The sequence below is a fragment of the Callospermophilus lateralis genome, chromosome 4 (genome assembly GCF_048772815.1).
Source record: "Callospermophilus lateralis isolate mCalLat2 chromosome 4, mCalLat2.hap1, whole genome shotgun sequence".
In the NCBI taxonomy this organism is placed as follows: Eukaryota; Metazoa; Chordata; class Mammalia; order Rodentia; family Sciuridae; genus Callospermophilus; species Callospermophilus lateralis.
In genome coordinates this window covers 48,315,504-48,335,939 of record NC_135308.1, presented here as the reverse complement: position 1 = coordinate 48,335,939, position 20,436 = coordinate 48,315,504, and the positions used below count along the sequence as shown (strand labels likewise).

General features: G+C 47.3%; 1 pseudogene; it reads right to left on the bottom strand.

The window, feature by feature from the left end:
* LOC143398231 (thyroid receptor-interacting protein 11-like) overlaps positions 1–12,832 on the bottom strand; it is a 32,428-nt pseudogene extending 19,596 nt beyond the window's left edge.
* Between the last annotated feature and the right edge of the window lie 7,604 nt (positions 12,833–20,436).

Here is a 20,436-nt window from a genome sequence, read left to right as displayed (position 1 = left end):
CCTATAGAATTATATCTCAGACACACTTTTTAAAAAGTTACCACATGGGCTGGAACTGTAGCTCAGCCATTGCACATTTGCCTTGCATGTCCAAGGCCCTGTGTTCCATTCTCAGCACCATTTATAAATATATAAAATAAAGATCTATCCACAACTAAGAAAAAAACATTAAGAAAAGAATATAGATGGTGCTTTAAAAAAAAAGTTAACACAGCTGTAGTTGTACATGTTCATGATATGAGACAATTAACATGTTAACTTTTTAAAAAGGAGTATTGTTCTATGGCACCCAAGAGAATCCCATTATGATACAGCCATCACAATCATTTGACCATCCCCAGGACTTTTCTATTCATGAATTCAACCTGTCCTCATTCAATATTATCTTACCAATTATCCCTGTACCTCATCCCAGTAACCACTGTTCTACTTCCTGTCTATATGAATTTGATTATTTCAAAGATTTATTTTAACACCACCAAAGTACAAGAGCAATGTGTGCTGGTGTATGTGTGTACATGTACACACACACATACACCTCCATATACATACAAAGCATGCATTCGTAACTAACTTTGCCTTCTTGCTTTCCACATTGAGGTTTAGAAATCCTCCTGTATTGTGCAAACATTCATTAATTTTGTTCCTATACTTTGGTGATTTCTACATCTACGATGGCCCTGCCCTTTCCCTGGTCTACCAGCTTCGAAGCACACAGCAAGTGCACTCATGCCTCATTCTTGCCTGGCTTATGACAGAGCCCAGAGAAAAAATTTCTAAATTTCAGTATTCAAGAAGATTTTTTTTTTTCTGCTTGATTTTTCTTTTCCCAGGAGGGAATTATGGGTGACTATTTCTAATGTAACCACTAGACGGCGCTGAAAGACCATGTTGTGGCCACAGGTGTGCCCTTCTCCCCACTCCTAGAGGACTCCAGAACACCTGAGGCAGGCTGGCTTTGCCTAGTCTCCCTGAGAGTGAGCAAGAGGCTCCCTTCTGTCACCCACCTGGCCCAGCTAGCACCTGGCACCTGGCAGGTAGGAAAGGCACCACTTCCCTTCTCCACACCACTGCAGACCCCATGGCTAGATGGACGCCCAGTGGACTTTTCCCCTCAAAAGTCTTTACTATTTTTATTTCTAATGATTGATGCTCATTATAAAAATTTTAAGCAACATATGGATAAATCAAAATCCCCACATGCCCAGTATGACTCCTGTTCCAATTAGCTCATCTAAGTCAACGCTGTGCAGAGAACGCTGGCTGGACAAAGAGATGGGCATGGACATTATACCTTGTAGCTGTGAGCTCCTGCTCTACATGCTAGGATTTAAAGAGATGTCAAGTACCCCATTCATTTCTATTTAAGAAGAGGCAAGAAATCTAATGTGAGATCCTTGTACTTCAAAAACCATCAACCACCACAAGGTACTGGTTTTAAAACACCTCGCCATGATTAGGCAGATGATTTTATGGTAAAAACAGGTTAGTGATTGGAGCCATTACTTTGTTACTGTTACTAACATCACTAATACTATGACAGCTGTGTCCACTCTGTAAGATGTGCCATTTAATTGTAGTGTAGCATCTTCACTATCCAATATGGTGGCCACTAGTTATCTTTGGCTATTACAATTGGAATCAACTAAAGTTAAATAAAATTTAAGTTAGTTCCACAGTGGCAGTAGCCACATTTTGAGTGCCCTTCAACCCCTGCGGTGAGTGGCTATCACATTTCCCTGGAGATTAGGACATTGTACTTGGGAAGAAAGGGTGTTGGATGGTGCTGGTATTGACTAGCCTCTCCACAGACAGAAACAAGCAGCACCTCAGTCTCCCGCACTTTGCATGGATAGGTATTGGTGATGAGTAAAGTTAACAAGACACATCCCGAGTGACACGTGTAATACCTGATCATGTGCATGTGTCTGCATCTTATCGGGATATGGCGCCCAGTCTCTCCTGGAGCAGGGCCTCCACTTCAGCAGTAGTGCATTGTTAAGAGTGTTGCTTCCAAAACCAGTTGCTATTGATCCAGAAAGGACTTTTCTCTTTGCCACCAGGGGCTCCTTTTGGTCAAGAGCTTTCTACCTTTTCATACCTTTAGTCTTATATCAATGAGATCTTGAGGGAGGACAAGGAAGTTCACCATGTGGTCAGCCTGCACGTGTTGAACAGGAAGACACTCCCACCCCCTGTGCTTGGTGAGCATTGGGCAGTCCCTCCTTCACACATGTTGGTGAGGGGCTGTGCTCCCCTGGGCTGGGGGCTGGGATGTGAGGGGCTCAATTCTTGACATCAGGGACATCTCCAAGCTCTCTAACCAGGAACAGAACTCTACTTTTTTGTGAAATCTCCTTAGTGATGGAGGAGGGATGCTACCCAGGACTCAGGATAGAGCTCTGAACACTGATGTTCTGAGGCAGATTGAGGGAGCCATGGTATCTTAGGAACAAACTGGAGAAGCTGCTGGATTCTTTTCTAAATAAAGAAATGAGAACATATAGAGCAGGCTGAGAGCTGTGGCTGTGACTCTAGGAAGTTCTGCCCTTGGCTGGTGATGGTTGTGAGGCCAGCCTTCTCTGCAGGAAGGGGCACTGTGAGTGGAGGCATCAGGGTATGGGAGGGCACACCACAACCTGTCATCCCGGGTGGGCTGTGTTCCCACCAGATTTCCCTGTGAGTTCCCCTTGGTCCATTCCCAGTTCCCAGAGAGAAACAGCCATAGAAAGCCAGGCTGGCTTCTGCTGGGTGGGTCTGTGCACAAGGAGCCCCCTTTTTCACATGCAGCCTGGAAGGCTGGCCCTGACCTTGTCATGCCTCTGAGCTCTGAGGATAGAGGATGTGGGTGTTGAGGGCCTCGTCCTGTGAGGTGCTGCTGACCCTGTGCATATCTTTCTTTCAAGGTGCCACAGTATAGTCATGAGTCACAGCCCAGAAGGAGCTGCTGTGGTTATGAGATACCATTCCCTAGGACCATACTCTCCATCTGAATTTCTCCAATGTGTCATAGGGAGGGAGAGCAGGTTGGCAGCTATAGCTGCCCCATGGCTGGTCCTTTGGTCTTTCACAAGCTACCTGAGATGGGGCCAGGGTCAGAGGCTCACTGAAGTGCTAAGAAACTCAAGACCCATGCACTTCAATCTCTCTGCGGAACCCAGTTCACATGTGAGTGAGACCTGGGGCCAGAGGAAAGGGTTTGTTGGATCCAGGGGCCCAAGGGCTCTCTCCTGCCTGAGGCATGTGTGTCACTCAGCCCATCCCCTCTTGCTGCAGGAGGCAGAGCCCAAGGCTGCCCAACCCTCTGGATGTTCATGACAGTCTGGGAGGCTTGAAGGAGATGAGCTCTTTTCATTTTTAATTGCTCAGATTCAAGAAGGTAATAAAGACCTTCATGTGTAGGGGGTGGCAAGTGTAGGGGGTGGAGTGGAGGGGAGTGGTGCCTTCTGGGGAAGGGTCTTCCTGCCATTCATTCTGTGTCCTCCACAGAATGCAGGGTGAGCAACAGAGGGACAGGCTCATGTCCTGGGGCTGGCTGGCTGCTCTTGAGGTCAGCAAGTGTTCTGGGACAGTGCTCATAGTGCAGCCAGCTTGGCTGTGCAGTGAGGGGCTGCTGCCCTTGCTGCTTCAGACATGGGAGCAGAGCAGCTGAGTTTGCCCAAGCAAGCTAAAGGGTGGTCCCAAATGGACCCTAAGTAACCAACACTGTGGGTGATCCCAAGCCTGGGCAACGTGACATGATGTGAGCAGCCTCCTTCCTGCCTGCAGCTGCCCTGCTCAGCTTTGAGATAGGGATGGGGCAACCCCACAGGGAGCCCCAGGCCTCATGGATGGGCAGACATAAGGCCTGGGGCTTCGCAGCACTGCTTGATGGTCACAGCCTCCCAGCAGCAGCCAGGCGGCCCTGTGTCTAGCCATGCTCAGGTCTTGCTGGATGCACTAGTCTCAGTTGTTTTCTTCAACAAAAACTTTTTGAGAGTAAACTCGCACACCCTGAAATTCACCCATTTCAAGTCCATGGATCAGTAGGTTCAGAGCATTCATAGGGTGGGGACAGCATCTGAAATTGATTTGCTCTCCCCAAAATGACCTCATATTCACACACAGTCACTCTCTACTCCCTCCAACAACCAAGCCCCCTCGTCCTAGCCCACCTCCGTCCTCCTCTGTCTGTGAACTGGTGTGTCCTCAACTCTTCATGTAAGAGGACGTGTGTGACATGTGGTCCTGGGGTCTGGCTTCTTGTACACATCGTGATGTTTTCCAGGCTCATCCATGAAATGTGTGGCAAGGTGTGTCAGGATGTCCCCATTCATGGCTGACAACCTCTGTTACTGCTGCTCACATGTGTGGCCCTGGCCTTATCTACTCGGCTGACATTAGCTGGGGAACAACTGGGTTGTCTCTAAGTTTTGGCTCTTGTGAATAATGTGGTTGCTCAGATTTATAAATGAGTGTTGGTATGGACTTTTGTTTTTCTTTTAAATGAAATAAACCAGAAATAGTGAATTTCTTGATGTCTCACACTTATTTCGCAGAGAATGTTGCCATGGTAAATTTTGGGCACCTTTGGAGCAATCTATACTGCTTTGCGTTAGTGTTTAGAATGAAATATTTTGTTTTACACAGTTGTGACTTAAAAGCACACAGGTGCCAGGCGTGGTTGAGTGGCTGATGGGGCACCAGGAGTGGTGACCTGGGCTGCGTGGTTGAAGCCCTCGCCATCCACGCGGGACAGCAGTTGCCTTGAAGGATCCTGGGCTCCGTGTGGCAGCTTTTTGGATTTTTCTTTCTCTGAAGGAAACTAGAAATGTGGATTTTTATGGAGATCCATCTACTTTCTTTTCTTTCTACCATGACTGCCCTGAGCCCAGTCGACCTGCCTCTGTTGAGCTTCCTTCTTTGCCCAGGTGCAGATTTTCTTGCCTCTTCCTCCCTCATGCCAAGGCATCTCTGTTAGGATCTGGGAGAGTGCATCACAGTGTCCCACTCGGGGTCTCTGGCTGAGTCCTTCCATCTGGACCCCACTGTTGTGACCAGTGGACAGCTATGTCCAGGTGGGCTGTCCTCTTGATCCAGCATGGGTGAGACAGACTCTGCTTCCTCATAGCCCAAATGAGAATCCAGCTGCTGCACCAAAAAGTCTCTGATATCAGGCCGTGTGTCTCATCTGTAGTATGGACCCCGAGGGTTCCTGCCTTGCACAACCCAGAGAGGATATAATGAGTCAGGTGTGCCAGTGCTGAATGGTCACCTGGCACTTGGAAGCCCAGTTGGTGCTCCTTCTTCATCCTGACCACCATTGTCCAGGGACGGGTTGTCTACCTAAGAAATCATCTGGAATAACTACACCTCACCAAGGGCAAAACCACACGTCCACTGGTGAGCAGAGTGATGGCCCCAAAAGATGAGCACTCCCTGATCCCCAGCACCTGTGGGTGTTTGTGTACCTGGACAAAGGGGCTTTGCAACTCTCAATAAGATAAGGACGTGAGGTGGGGGATTATCCTGGGAGAACCGCTGTGGTGAGAACATACATTCCTCAAAACCCAGCTTGAGAAACACAGTATTACCAAGATGGGACTTATTTTTTTTAAAACAAGAACATGTAATACCTTTCAAAAGATGTTTATACATTAAAAAATCCCAGTAAAGATGCTGTTTATTTTCTGAAAGCACAGTGGTGGGAGCAGATGGGGAAGGTGAGGCAGGAGGAGCAGGAGTCTAGCTGATGTGGGTCCCAGTTCCTGCTCCCACTTCCTGGCTATGACCTAGGCAAGTGTCTGGTTGTCCTTGAGCCTCTGTGTCCATCTTCTAAGTGGGTGACAATATGTGCATAGGCATGATTGCTGTCTGGTCCCCAGCCTGTCCCATGTCACACATCTTCACATATGGCTCTTGTGGACTCTGGAGATTGTATTCTAGTTTTGGCCAGCTGTATAGAACATTCCAGACTGCATTTGATTGGAATGAGACTTTGGAGATCATCTAGTTATGGTAATCTCTGAAGAAAACTGAGGCCTGTGAGATGGGTTTACCTTGGTTCAGGGAGAACTTGCTTACGACCCCTCATCAGGCAGGGGCTGAACTGACCCAAGAGCCCACCTTCCCCTTGCCTGTGACAAGGAACAGCCTTGGGAGGGTCTCCTGTGCCCAGCCACAACTTCTGTTGGGTGGTCATCCCTGTGTTCACACAGGGAGGTCACAGTGCTTCCTTAGAGGCAGACCAGCAAGTGCGGCTCAAGTGAGCTGCTGTTCACGGGGATGGAGGCCACTTGTGTTTGCACCAGGAATTTACTCTTATTCCACTGCCAGGGATTAGGCTTTCTGCTCTGAATCCATGGCTGGTGTCTCCATTCTAATGGTGTCCCAGCTCAGAGGTTGTCACTGGTAATGCATGGAGTGAAGTTAACTCTGCCTGTGGCATTTGGCTTGGAACCTGCTCTGGGAAGGGTGTACCCAGCTTTTGGTGATTCCAGAGTTCAGTGGTTCTTAGAGTCATGCTCATCATGTGGACAGAGAGAATCTTCCTGTCAGTCCCTCCTCTATTAGCAAAGGATTCCACCTTCATCCCAGTGGCTAGGAATAAAAATCTAGGAATTGCCTTGTGGCCTTTGCATGGCCATCTGGTGTCTCTAGGCCGACAGCAACTCCTGGAAGTTCTAACCTCCAAAATATGCCCAGAACCCCATTGCTGCACCCTGTCCGCCTCCAGCATGTATTCAGCCACTTCCTTGTCCCCTTAGGAAGGTGACCATAGCCTCCCACTGGCCTCACGGCTCCACTCATGCTTGGAGCTGCCTCTCTGGTCAGTACTTCTAGTTCATGACAGGCTCCAAGCACCCTGCTGCCTTTGGAATCTACCAGTGGCTGGGGTTTCCTAGGCTGCTGCATGCTCCCCATTATCTTCTGCCCTCCTTTATTGTCCCCTTCAGACAAATTCCGGCCACACTGGCCTCTTTCCTGGGAGGGGCACATCTACCCTCACCTCACTGGGACACCAGATCCCCTCACTCAGGTCTCAGGTCAGATGAATTCCCCTCTGCATGGCAGTGCTGTCCCCAGCTGCCCCCCCCCATGACTTCTGTCTGTGTCTCCTTCACAGAATTAGCACTCTCCAAAGTGATATGGTCACACCTGTGCCTGGCAGCCTACAGACCCTCTTCACAGGCTCCACCCTTCTCCATTCTTCTGCACAAAGGGGTCTGCCCCCAGGGTCCCTCATGACATAATGACATGTTCATATGTCTCCAACATGCAGTGACATCTTCTCTCATTCCTAGCATTCACCATTTTGGCCATCTCCTTCACTCCTGATTATTGTGGGTATTGCTTCATCAATTTTAATGATCATCTCAAAAAATCAGCTTTTAATTTCATAGATTTTTACTACTTACCTTTTTTTACATTGCATTGATATCTTATCTAATATTTCTTTCATATGCTTACTTTGGATTTAATTGGCTCGTTTTCTGGTAGACAATTAGGTGGAAGCTGAGGTCATAGATTAGACCTGGTTCTATCTAGAGCTAGTGCTGTACATTCCCTCACATTCTCGTACACCATATTTTCATCTTCATTCGATTCACAGTATTCTCTAACTTTGATTTTGACCCTTTTCATTGGTCCATGGTGTTCAAAAAGGTGTTAGGTACTTTCCAGTGTTTGGGAGATTTTCCTCATAGACCCCACTATGATTTCTGGTATTTATTCCTGTGTGATCAGAGAACACACCATAAGGACTTGAGTCCTTTCACTCTGCCTAGACCTGCTTCGTGGTGGGAGGGGGATTTGTCTTGCTGATGCTCTGTGCTCTTCTGCTGCTGGGTGGGGTGTTCCACAGGGCCACTAAGGGTTCAAGTCCCCTGACTTCTTGCCACCTGTTGTGTGAATGACTGAGAGAGAGGTTGCCCTCCCACCACTGGGGAGCTGGCTTTTTTCCATGGTAGCTCTGGCTGTGGTCACTTCATGTATTCTGAAGCTGTTGTTAGGTGTTCACATTTGGGATTGTTAGGTCTCTTGAGAGTCGACCCTTTCACCTTTATGACATGGACCTATTTGCTCATGGTGGTGTCATATGCTATGCTGTTTTTCAGGGTGACGGTACCACCTACCTTCCCACCAACAGTGTAGGAGCACTGAGGATTGTCCTCCTCCTCAGTGACATTTGGTGTTGCCAGTAATTTTTACTTTAGGCCTTCCAGTATGTGTGCGGTGATGTCTCATCGTGGCTTTAACTTAAACGTCTTCGAGGCTAAGGGTCAATGTCTTTTCTCGAGCTGTTTTCCACCAGCATGTAATTTTCAGTGAAATGTCTTCTCATGGCACTTTCCCATTTTCTAATTGGATTTTGTTGTTGTTGTTTTTGTTGTTGTTTGTTTGTTTGTTTGTTGCAGTTGAGTTTTGAAGTTGTTTATAAATTCTAAATAAATGAGATTGGATATGAGATTCTCAAATATTTTCTCCCCATCACTAGTGTGTCTTTTCATTTTCCTGACTGGGTCTTTGAAAAAGCAAATGTTCCTGATTTTTATAGCATCCAATGTACAATTTTTTCCTTTCTTTCAGTTTCTTTGTAGTGAATACAAGTGATATTGCGTCTTGGATTTTGGTTTTCTGTGTTCCTTGTTGATGTAGGAATGTGGTTGATCTGCCTCTTTCTTGCTGGAAGGGACAGTGTGGCATCTAGCTCAGGGCCAGCTGCTCCCCCTAGTGGAAGCAGACTCTTCCATCTCTGTGGCCAGTGTCCCTATTCCCAGGATGGCTTCCAGGCACAGGCATTGTTCCTGGTGCTACACTGGCTCTGAAGGCTGCTCCCTTTGGTTCCTTTGGGTGGCTCTTTCCTGGCCTCAAGTGGCTTTTGAGTGGCTGGTCAGCACCCTGCTGAGGTCATAGGTCAGCCCTCCACAGAGTGCTGGGCTTCTCCCTGCAGCTCTTGCTTCTTCATCACTCTGCCCTGTACAGCCTGGCTGCCCAGGTCTCCTTGGACTTGAGCTGCGTGTCTTCAGCCCAGAGGCTCCGCCAGGTTCTGCCTCAGTTGCTCTCCAGAGGCAGACACAGGGCTCATCTTGGGGTTTGCTGAACTCTGGCAGTACTGTCTTATTGCCTGATTAAGGCATATTCAGGTTTTATTTTATGTACTTTGCCCTTTACTTGGCTTGACTCAGGCAAGAGGATGGACCCAGCTCTGTTGCTCCATCTGGCTGGAAGCAGAGGTTCTGAAAGTTTTCTCCAAGTTGCCCTAGCATTTCAAATACTTTTGCAGCCATGCCTGACACACATAAGGAGTGGCAGTTCTTAGTAGTTTGGGAACTGAAAGGGTCAATTGCTTGATACTCCATTTCTGCACTCAGTTGAACTTTGTGCCTTGCTCTCTTACCTTGGCTCGACCAGGTCTTAGCACAGCATACACCTGGCTTTCCAGGAGGCTCTGATCTCAAGTAAGAATGGACTAGATACAAAAGTGATATGATAACATCACTTTGCATTCTTACGAAGATTTGTAGCTTCCAATATTGTTATTTGCTTCTCATTTTTGAAATATAGAGGGAAGGTTTTCTTGTCCTTGGGAGAGACAGCATAATGGCCCTACATAATTGTCCTTGATTCTACCCTCCAGCCATACTTCTTTCCTTGCTGTGTCTTCAGAGGTGCTGTGTGTGGTCTTGCCTCAGGGCCTTTGCACCTCCTCTTCCATGTGGCTAGTTCCGTCTTCCTAGGTGTGCACTTCAGTGGGGTCTTCAATTAGACCCACTCTCTGCTTCTGTGAAGAGAACATGCCCCTGGGCACTTGGGTAGAGCAGCCCCTGGCACACTCCTTCTACTTTCTCACTTTATCTTCTTCATAACCATCACCTCCTGGCATTTTGTTGTCTGCTGGTGCCAGGAAGAGCAGTTGATCTTAGAAGGTCCTCTTCAGATATTTGTTTCTGATAAAAAACCCTGGGCTTCAGAGGGTTAAGACAGTTGTCCAGAGCCAGAGGACTCATCATATAGAGCCAGGATTGGAACCTGGCCTCCTGGTTCTGAACCACCCCACCATCACTGTGCAGTGTCAGATAGATTCTCATTGAAACAGCCCTCTACATAGTGTACCCACAGGATGCGACTTCACAGTCCTTGGAAAACTAACTGGTTTTGGTGTTCAAATAACTACAGAAAAGACTTAATAAAGTGAAGGAAGATGTGGTCACCATGGTGCAGGCTAGGTCACAGAGTTCTGGGAGCAGGAGGTGTGGCTCATTCAAGGCCAACAGTGTGGGTCACACTCTCATCTGTGTGGCCAGGAGTGAGAACAGTACAGGAAGCTCTGACTGTCCAGCCATGGCCTTGTCTTTTCATGAAAGAATAGAAATTGAAGCCAAGGTGCTGGATGTTTAGAACTGAGCCCAGGTTTGAGTTGGTCAGCTCCAAGGGTCAGACATCTGAAGCCCCAGGGGCTGTCAACTCCAGCGTGGCTTAGATGGGAGAGGGCAATTTTCCATACAGAGTAACCGTGGCCTTCAGGACTGTGGGAATCATGATCAGGGAAGGCTTCATACTAGTGGTGTGAGGTGAGCCTGAGGATGTCAAGTGTGCCAAGGACTCCACCTGAGGTTCACACCATGGTTAAGGGTTGTGCACAGCATCAGAGCCTATCCTGCAGCTCACTGCCCCTAGGCTAGTTAAGGATGTGCCTTGTGGAGAGCTTCTTGATTTGCAGCTGCAGCCTCTCTGATGCCTTCTGCAGGAAACAGGGCAGAGACCACTTAGGACTTGAAGATGCCAGAGAGTCAGGATGGGCAAGCTCACCCATGTCCCATCAGAAACACACCAGTGTGGCTGTCCACAGAGGTGGCCTGCTCAGCAGGGATTCTCTTCTTTAGCCTGGATGTCCTTTTGGGAAGCACCATTCCTGAGACATGGACAGGAGGTCGGTTGGGGCTTGTGCCATCCTGAGGAGCACCTGGAGCAAGATGGTGCAATGGTAACCAGGTCCAGGAATGTGCTGAAAATCTTGATGGTGCTTCAGCTTTTTTCTTTGTACTATGAAGTGAAACTCTCCCCAGGGAAGCACACCATGATGATCACTAGAAATTTGTTATATGAAAAAAATTGCTTATTATATCTCTCAGGTTATTTTGTGACCAACTAATAGACCATGGCTTTCAGTTGGAAAAATCTGCTCCTGAGGAGGTGACTTCCAAGGTAAGCACTGAGCAATGAGGAGGGGCTTCCTGTGGCATGACATGTGTGTGAGAGCTGAGAGGTAGGGAGGGCCTGGGGTGCTTGGGAGTGAACAGGAGACTAGAGGAGTCAGGTCACAGCGGCCAGGGGAGTGGCAAAGATGGGGTCTGAGGTGTCTGCAGTTTTGTAGGGCCAGAGAAAGAGCTTGGCTCTTTTTCTGTGAAGTGTGAGAAGTATTGGAAGGCTTTGGAACTAGAGTGGCAGGCTATGATAAATGCTGAGCAGTGGACCTGAGATGGCCGCCCACTGTGTGGCAGAGGGTTGAGGGTTGGTAGGTTGGAGGCCATGGCAAAGGTTCAAGCAGGATATAATGGCTCCCACCTGGGAGGAGGGGGGGCTGTTGAGATGGAGAGGTCCAGGGGTCACTTTCAGACAGAAGCCCCTGAGCTGGTTTCTCATGTCACCCTGTGAGGAAATCACATGGGGGTTCTCAATTGCATCATGAATTAGAAATAGAAGTGTTGATAATCAGCTGCATTTTTGCCATCAGAGGCCCCCTTCAAAGTGTCCTTCAGGCAGTAGGAATGGATGCCCCCAAGAAGGTTTCTGAGCATCAATTACTTGACATCCACTACAGTTTTGTAGAGTGTCATTTCACAGAGCTGACTCTGGGGCTGTTGTGATGTGTTGTTTGTCACCATGGTGTTAGATTATGCTTGTGTGTTAACAGGCAGAATGTGGGGCAGCCACAGGTGTTCATCAGCTCAGCTCTGCTGCTAAGGAAGCTCAGAGTTCTCAGGGAGTGGCCCCAGCTCTGCCATCCACCCACTCTCCAAGGTCTCAGGAACCAGGTCCCCTCAGATCCTGCCATGTGAGTCCAGCGGCTCTGTGAGAAGCTGTTACTCCAGGATGTCATGAGTAGGAGGAAGTTGTGCTGGTGCCCACAGAAGGAGAGGAGTGGAGAACAGGGACCACCTCCCAAGGAAGAGGCAGTTATGCCAGTGCCCACAGGAGGAGAGCAATGGAGAACATGGGACACCTCTCCAGGAAACCCTTGGCTGCCACTGCTCTACGAAACATGGCACAAGCCTCTTCAGGGCCCTCAAGGCATCCTGACCCCACTTTTGCCTTGGTCTGAAGGACCCATGGGACACCCAGGACTGACAGAAGCTCTAATGCACGGGCCCGGGAGGGGAATCTTATTTTTAATTCATTGCTAGCTGACGGTGTGGGACTATGCACACTATTTAACATCTCTCTTTTCATTTTGTCCTTTGAAATTCACATTTTGCTAAAATTAAACATTGTTATCATTTAGCAAACCCTTTCAAATATGCTAATTGCTTGCCCAATCATGGAGTTGGGGCACAAGGAAGAGAGAAAACGAACACTATGAACAGTGTCATGGGCTGTGATGGGCAGTTCTAGGTACAGCTTCCCAGATGTCAGATGCACTTAGCAGGCCCTGTGCAGGGTGGTAGGTGCTTGAGATCTTCTAGCAGAGGCCACTGTGGGACAGGACACCGCATGGAGGGCATAGGCTTCTCCTCTCATTTCCTTCATTCTCTCCCACACAGCTCCCAGCAGTACACAAAGTTCCTTGGTGCTTACTGTCCAGGGACCTGATCTGCTCACATTCTGCAGCATCCAGGGGGCCCAGCCACATCTCCTGTGAGGAGTGGACCTCAGCCTGAGCAGGGAGGGTTCCCTTGGCCCTGGTGACTCTTCTCTACCCCAGGGGTGGCCCAGGTCTTTCCATTTATAATATTTTTATTACTTAAAATCTTAAAAAAAAAATGTTGTCACCCACCTTTTATTGGTTAGTAATTCTTATTTAGGCATTTCCTGATGAGAGTGCAGGTGTGTTTTCCCCTAGGCTGCATGCTGACAAGTTACCAGGCATCCTTATGCACTTACATACATATTAGTGTGACCTTAAAGTGATATTAGTTGTCCCTTCACCAACCCTCCTTATCGATCTATCAGTTTAGTGAGTCCCCCTGGACACCTCAGGCCCCTTTCCAGTGAACGCAAGACTGTTTTCCTTGATGGCATCTAGGGTTTTCAGGATTCCCAGTGGGAGTCACTCATGGTTTCTTCCTGAAGCTCTACATGGCTTAGCTGGTTGTTCCTGACTTGAGGTAGGCTCAGAGTCCCCAGGGAAGCGATGTTACTGTGTGTTATTGGGCCTCTTCCCTAGGTGTGGGGTTGCGGGACTGCATTGGTCACTGTGAGTTCTTCCTGTTGATTTTTCCCACTTAGTTCAAGCGACAGCCCCTGCCCGTGACTCAGTGTCCCACTCCAGTGCTTGGGGACTTGGAGAAGCATCTCAGAGGCAGGTCAGAGGTCACAGCGACAGATGCCAATCCAGGGCTTCAGGTCACCAACAAGTTTTCTTCTCTCTGACCACCACTCCTTGCCTAGCACAGAGTGAAACCTCTTTTCTGTTCCTCTACTCAAGCCATGAAAAATTGAGGCAGGCGAAGAATTTGTTTTCAAAATATTTTTTTCTCATTGTGAAAATCTGTTAAATATAGACTTTCATAAAAAAAAATGGAAATACTCCTTTCTCCTCCTGCTTACAGAAACATTTTGACATGATTACTGATTAACCTAAAGTAGTGATATGAAGAAATAATGGAGAGCTGGGATTAGTTGAGAAAGACCCTCTCTGAAGGTTAATGGGGTGCAAAGACTCACATCCCTCCTGGCTCAGTGTCTTAAAGCTTTTCAGGTGTTGATGTTGGTTCTTCCTAATAAGAAGAACTGCACAGGTGTGAGGAGGCCCTGGGCTCTGGGCATTGGTAGCAAGTGCAGCACTCAGAGTTTTGAACTTGGCTGAGATTTTTATGCCTTTGTGTAAAATTTTGTGCCTCTCATCAGTAAAATTGGAGCTCTGACTTCCTCCTCACCGACTTGTTCTCAGAATTATGTTAATAAAACCTATGAGACATAAGCGGTGCCCACAGTCCTAGGTGTGCTAATGTGTGCTTTTTCCTTATCATTTTCACTTGTGTGCCTGGCAGCACCTTGAGTGTTTGCTCAACAACTAGCTTTTTAGATAAGGTGCTTTCCACCAGGATACATCAGTGGACACTGGTATAAAGTCCTTGCTGGACTTCCCTGGCTGAGGGGCACTCTGCCCTGTGTCCCTGCTCTGTCAGGAACTGCTCCATACTGGTCCCAGCTCATTCACTTCAGCCTAATAGTTGCAGGATGCAGCAGTCAATGGGCTGACCTGGGAAATCTGGGCACCACTGGGTACACAGGCCCCTTGGCTTTTCTAGATCAGAAGGCTTCTGGCTTGCAAGGTCTGAGTCTCCTTCTTGGCTCTTCCTTGATGCCTCTTTCTTTCTTTCTTTCTGCATGCAAACCCAGTTGTTCTGCCTACCTTGGTGGTTCTGCTAGCTCTCTGGATTTGCCCCCTCCAGTTTGTACAGGTCCCTTTGTCCTTTCTCACTTTATCACACTCCACTGCTCTTTCTCTTTATATCTATCTATTTGTTTCTGTTTTTTCTTCCTCTCTTTCTTTAGGACCATACCTCCTTTTCCTTTGTCTCCCTTTCCTCTTCCTTTCTCTCCATTTCTCCCTTCTCATTTCCCTCTTGCTCTACTGTTCCATCTTTCTCACCTCCCCTCTCTTCCCTTTCCAAACTATTGATCCATCCACCCATTCATTTGTCCATTCTTCCTTCCATCCATTCACCCATCCATCCACCTATCCATCCACCCATCTATCCATTCATCCATCCACCCATCCACCCAGGGGCCTGACTGAAGTGTTGACAATCAGTGGAGCCTCCTTCCAGGGCTCCCACTGCTCCCTGCTTTCACCAAGCCCCAGCCAGTTCACTGCAACTAGACAGGGGGTTTATTCATATTTAAATAAAGGTATCATTGCAAGCCAGTGTTTCAAGAGAGCTAAGTGTTTCCTCACCATTACCCTCAGACCACATTTTAGGTTTAAATTGAACAGATGTCATTTGCTTGGTAGCAATGTGGCAACTGTAAGTAGTTTTAAATTTTGATTTAGCTCAAAGTGGATGAGAGTTTTTTCAGACAAGAGAGGAACAGTCAACAGGTTATGCTGTAGTTAGGGGTGTGCTAATAGAGGACAAGTAGAGAACACACAGGTGGCTGCTGTTCAGTGTTGTAGCCGTGGTGTGTGGTGAGCAGGATCACTGACATGGAATGGAGGAGGAAGCAGGCTGGGAGCAGGGCCAAAGCAGGTGCTCCGTGCATCCTGCACCTCTATGGCCCCTTCGCCTTGTATCTGTGGCAGTCTCTCTCTGTGGCCTTGTGGTTCTCTCTGGGTGCTGTGTCACCCTCCCTGTCTCTGTCTAGCTTTGTTAGCTGTGCCTGTGGGAGCCTCTGCTCTTCTTCTTTGGCTCAGGTTGGATGTTACTGCCCACTTTACAGAAGAGATGATTGCTGTCTTGGGGTCACCTAGGAAGTCTGCAGCAGAAGACAGATCCCCTGACTGTAATGGAGGGCCCTCTGTGTCAATCTGCCACAGGTGTGGGGTCTTCCAGGGAAGGGTGCAGGATCCAGTGTCCATCTCCAGCTGGCAAAGTGAAGCAAGCATTTGAGAAACTGAGGACACCATGACTTTGGAATTATTTTGAAAACTTGGAGCTTTGGGGTGCAGTTCCTGTCTTCCCCCAGGACTCAGGGATCAAAGGACACTGGCATGGTTGAGCGCTTGGGGTAAGATGACTCTGGTGAGCAGCAGAAACCAGCTAGGACCAGTGGATGCTGCTCTGCAGGTGAATTCTTGACAAGGACATGATGTGTCCTGGAATCCTGGAATCTGAAGGCTGCAAAGCGCTGACCTGCCCTGGAGCACTGTAGGAAGCCTGCTCCCTGCCAGTGTTTCATCAAACTCTCTACCTCCCTCCTTTGCAGCTCTGCTGGCAGAAAATGCCCAGGAACTGCATTTTAGTTAATGTCTTCCTTTCTGGAAAGCAGTTAGGCAGAGGCTGAGATCTCTTCATCCCCATTCTAAATGTTTTAAAGAAAGAGGTTTATTGGTCATATCTGGACCAATCAATGGTGACCGGGGACAAGTCCATTTTGTATAAAAAAAGTGGTGACCTGGAACCTTGTCACCATTCCTAAGGTGATAGGAGTGAGGATGAAGGGTGTTTCCAATGGATGGTTCCCATGTCACTTTGGGCAGCTTTACCAACATTCAGCATTTGGCATCTTGTTCTACCTCGGGCAGTGTGGGAGGCAGTGGGAAGACAAAGCACGGTGCTTACTGCTGTAGTTTAGAGTTGTGGCTTTAAAGGGTCCAGGGCCCACCCCTTGCACACCCCTGCCAGAGGCTGCAGGGACTAGCCTATTTGTGATGGACTAGCAACTTCCCTGCTAGTGACCTCTTCTCACACCAGCTAGGAAGACTCATGCTCTCCACTCTTAGCTACTGTACTAGAAACACCCACTCTGGACTCTGGTGAGGGAGCTTGGGGCCCCTATTACAGCTTGGCCTTCCCTCCACAGCTTCTGGCTGGGGCCTAGGACAGGGTAAGAGCTCCTCATGACCCTCTCTGCATGCTGGTATATTTGGAATACCATTTGTGTTATTCAAGAACTCATAAAGAGCTGAATTTTAAAATCTCTTACTGCATTGTAGATAATAAATTATTTTAATCTAAAAATATCCCTTGGGTATATTGGGGAGGGGAGAAGAACTGGTTTCAGAGTTACATAATGCATAACAGTGGAACTGAAACCCCTTATTTAATTTGAAGCCTTCTGGGTGAAGTTCTCATCCACCTTGCAGCTGTCAAAATGAACAGTCTAGTGTCTGCAATCAGAATGTGGTCAGGTTAGATTCCTGCTTAAAGGCCAGTGTTCTTGGGTCAGGGACCTTGGTGTGTAGGTGGCCATATATTAGGGCTATGATCCAGAACCACAGGCTGAGGGAGGAACTGGGGGGAGCATACAGAAGCCACATAAAGCCATGGAATGGGTCCCTGGGGACACATGACTGTGCCTACTTAAAATCAAGGTTCACATATATTTAACATCTTTTACAGGTTTTAAAATTTAAAGTCTCTATAAATCTACCTTTGATTCTTCAAGCTTTCTTTTAAATTAGACAAAGAAGTGGGTTGGCAAGGTTCATTGCATAGGCAAAGAGCTAAGCCAACTTGCAGGGAGGCCAGGTGGTGGCTTCTGTGGCAGATTGTCTGGGCACCTTTCCTGCTTAGCAGAAGTGTAAATCTGGTCAAATCTTTGAGTGATTTTCAGCTTTAGTTCATCATTGGTCAAATGGGTACAAATGGTAACCCTTCAAAAGCAATGTTTGAGGATGAAATAAGTTGTTAATAAGACATGTTAAAATATATCAGGCACTTAGAAGGTCCCAGGAGTGGGTTTTGGTGCTTTATCAGGTATTGATATGTATCATTCTGTGTGTTACAAATATGCATCATTATGAACAGATAATGCATGTAAATTACTTGGTCAGTGTCTATCACTTATCTAAGGGTTTAAGAGAAACTAATTGTCATAATTCATTAATTGTTTGTTAGGTACTTATATACTGTATTATTACACATTTGTTCACCAGTTCATCTTTAATTAATTCTTTTTTTTTTTTTTTTTTTTTTTGGTGGTGCTGGGGATTGAATCTGGGGCCCTGTGCATGCAAGGCAAGCACTCTACCAACTGAGCTACATCCCCAGCCCCATCAGTTGTATTTTCTTTCCTTCTTTCTTTCTTTCTTTCTTTCTTTCTTTCTTTCTTTCTTTCTTTCTTTCTTTCTTTCTTATTATATATGTGAGTCTGAATAAATGCATTTCCCAAATGCATTCATTAAAATTTCCAAATATTAATATTCTCTCTCTCAACATAAACACATAATATTATTTTAATGAAGTGTTCAAGAGTAACTTACATATGAATTTCCCCAGAACCTTAAAATTTAGAAATGAATATTGACACAAAGAATTTTCTCATCCCTGGTCTTCATTCTTATTTCTTGTCCATCTAATGTTCACTGTAACAACCAATCAACCAACCACCCCTCCAAAGTCCGGGGTGGTGCATTTCATCTGTGCCCCTTGATCTGTGTTTCCCAGGTCTCTGTCCTTAGATTAGGTTGCACTGGAGGCTACAGAGCAGTCACTCTGTGCAGTGCCACAGTCCAGACTGGCCCGACCCTTGTTCCTTACCAGCCTCACTTCTCCTTCTCTGAGGAGCACAGGATCTGTTTACCTGTCACTAGTAATGTCACTGATGGCCTGGAGTGGCTGGTGTGTGCAGTGTCCTCACCATACAGCTCCTGTTTCTCCTCTTTGAAATGAACACATCTTATGCACAGAGATCCTTTGCCGCTGTGCAGATATCCTGTTTCTTGCACTTTCAATCACTAGTCAAATGCATGAATGATTCTGCCTGAAACAGCTGTTGTAATAAATTGTGCTTGTGGAAGGTGGTGGTCACCTTCCACAGTTCCTTTCACTGGATGGAGTTTGACCCTAAGACACAGCTTTTGTTCCAGTTGTGTTCTTATGTTGGTGTGGACTCAGATTGATGGCACCTGTCAGCTTCATTTGCCATGATGCTGAACCATCCCGACTCTGCAATGGCACCTTCCCCTGTCTCCTGTGTCCATTTGACATTTTCTGAGCATGCTGTTAGGTTCTGGGTGTTTTCAGCTCATGACTTCACTCATTCCTTGCCTCAGTCTGTGAATCAGCTATTTCTCCAAGCTTCTGGTTTCTTTTCTGGAGAGTGGTGTTCAGAACTCCAGTCTGGGCTCTAAGTGTGCTGACTGATAAAGGTGTATTGTCCTTTGGGTTTGTGCCCTCCTCCTGGACAGAACTGAGGGAAAGCCATATGCATGCACACACACACATGGCCATACTCCATACATGCACACATGGGCATCCCACCCAGAGCTCCTGCTGGCCACTCATGCCAGGACCTGTTTGTAGGGCTCACCCTGACTCTTTGTCCTCTCCATTTTGAAACCCATTCTTCCAGCAGTGAGAATCCTGGTGTTCATTATCCAATACATTGTTTGCTCAATCCTAGATACTAAAGGATATGTGTTTACAGTTATTTTTGTCTTTGCTCTGAGAGTGTATAGTCAAAATAACATGCCCCAAAGTTACTTGCAACTACTAGATTCTAATGGTTCAAAACAATGGAGGTTGATTCTTGCCCACACCCTACATCCAACATAAATCAGCCCAGGGCTTTGCTTTGCATTGTCCTTACTCTGGGACCCAGAGTGACATAGCAGCTACAACAAGCATGGCAGAGAAAGAAGGGTACAGGGACTTGTGTTCTTCAATTCTCTGGTTCAAAGTGAATGCATTTGACCACTCATTTTCTGTGACCTGGTCACCTCATCTGGTCACACCTACAAAGTGGTTGGAGAAGGTCAACCATTACCCAGAGCTGATGGGCAAGTCTTGTTATTGAGTATCATTCTTATAAACCACTGGGAAAAAAACATCAGTTTTACAGAGGAGGAAGCTGAAGCACTTGGGCTCTTCTTAACTCATACATGGATCCAGTCCATCGAATTCTCTGCTGTGTACTATTGTATACTGTGTGTATGTACCATTCCCACTGAGCCATGCCCTGTTGAGTGGATGTTCAGAAGGTTTCCACCTTCTGTAATTGACACATGCTCCAATGAGTACCCTTGAGCAGGTGTCCTGGGCGGGCATGGCTCTCTGTGAGGCAGCCTGTGTGGAACTGTTGTGCAGTACAGGGCCTCAGTCAGAGACTCCTTGTTGCTCTTTTCTTCTTGATAAAGTAAATATAGAATTAACCCTGTTAATGTACTACAAGAATTATGTTGGGTGCCACATGAAACCCTAATCCCAATGCCTAGAACATAGCATAGGCTTTCTAATGTAGGAGCTCTTGTTGTTGTTAGTGGAGCTGGGGATGCAATGGAGCTGTTACTGTGCAAGTCCATGGCTCCAAGGCTTGGAGCATGGGGTCTGGCTTTCTGGGTTCCCTTCTTGTGCTCTGTGGGCTGTTCTCCTGATCCAATGGGGCTTTGGGTTCCCAGTATGGGAGCCATAGCTGCCACCTTCCCTTCTGAAAGGAGGTGCCAGGGGCCAGGGCATCCTCACTCCATTCCTACCTGAGTTCTCTCCAAGGTTCATTGGCCCCTTGAGACTGAAAGCTAACAGAGCTGGTGTTGACAGACCCTGGCCATCTGAGTGACAAGATGGGGGAAAGAAGGACTGTGCAGAGCACTCAGGGCCGCTGGGGCCCAGGTCTGAGGATTCTTTTGTG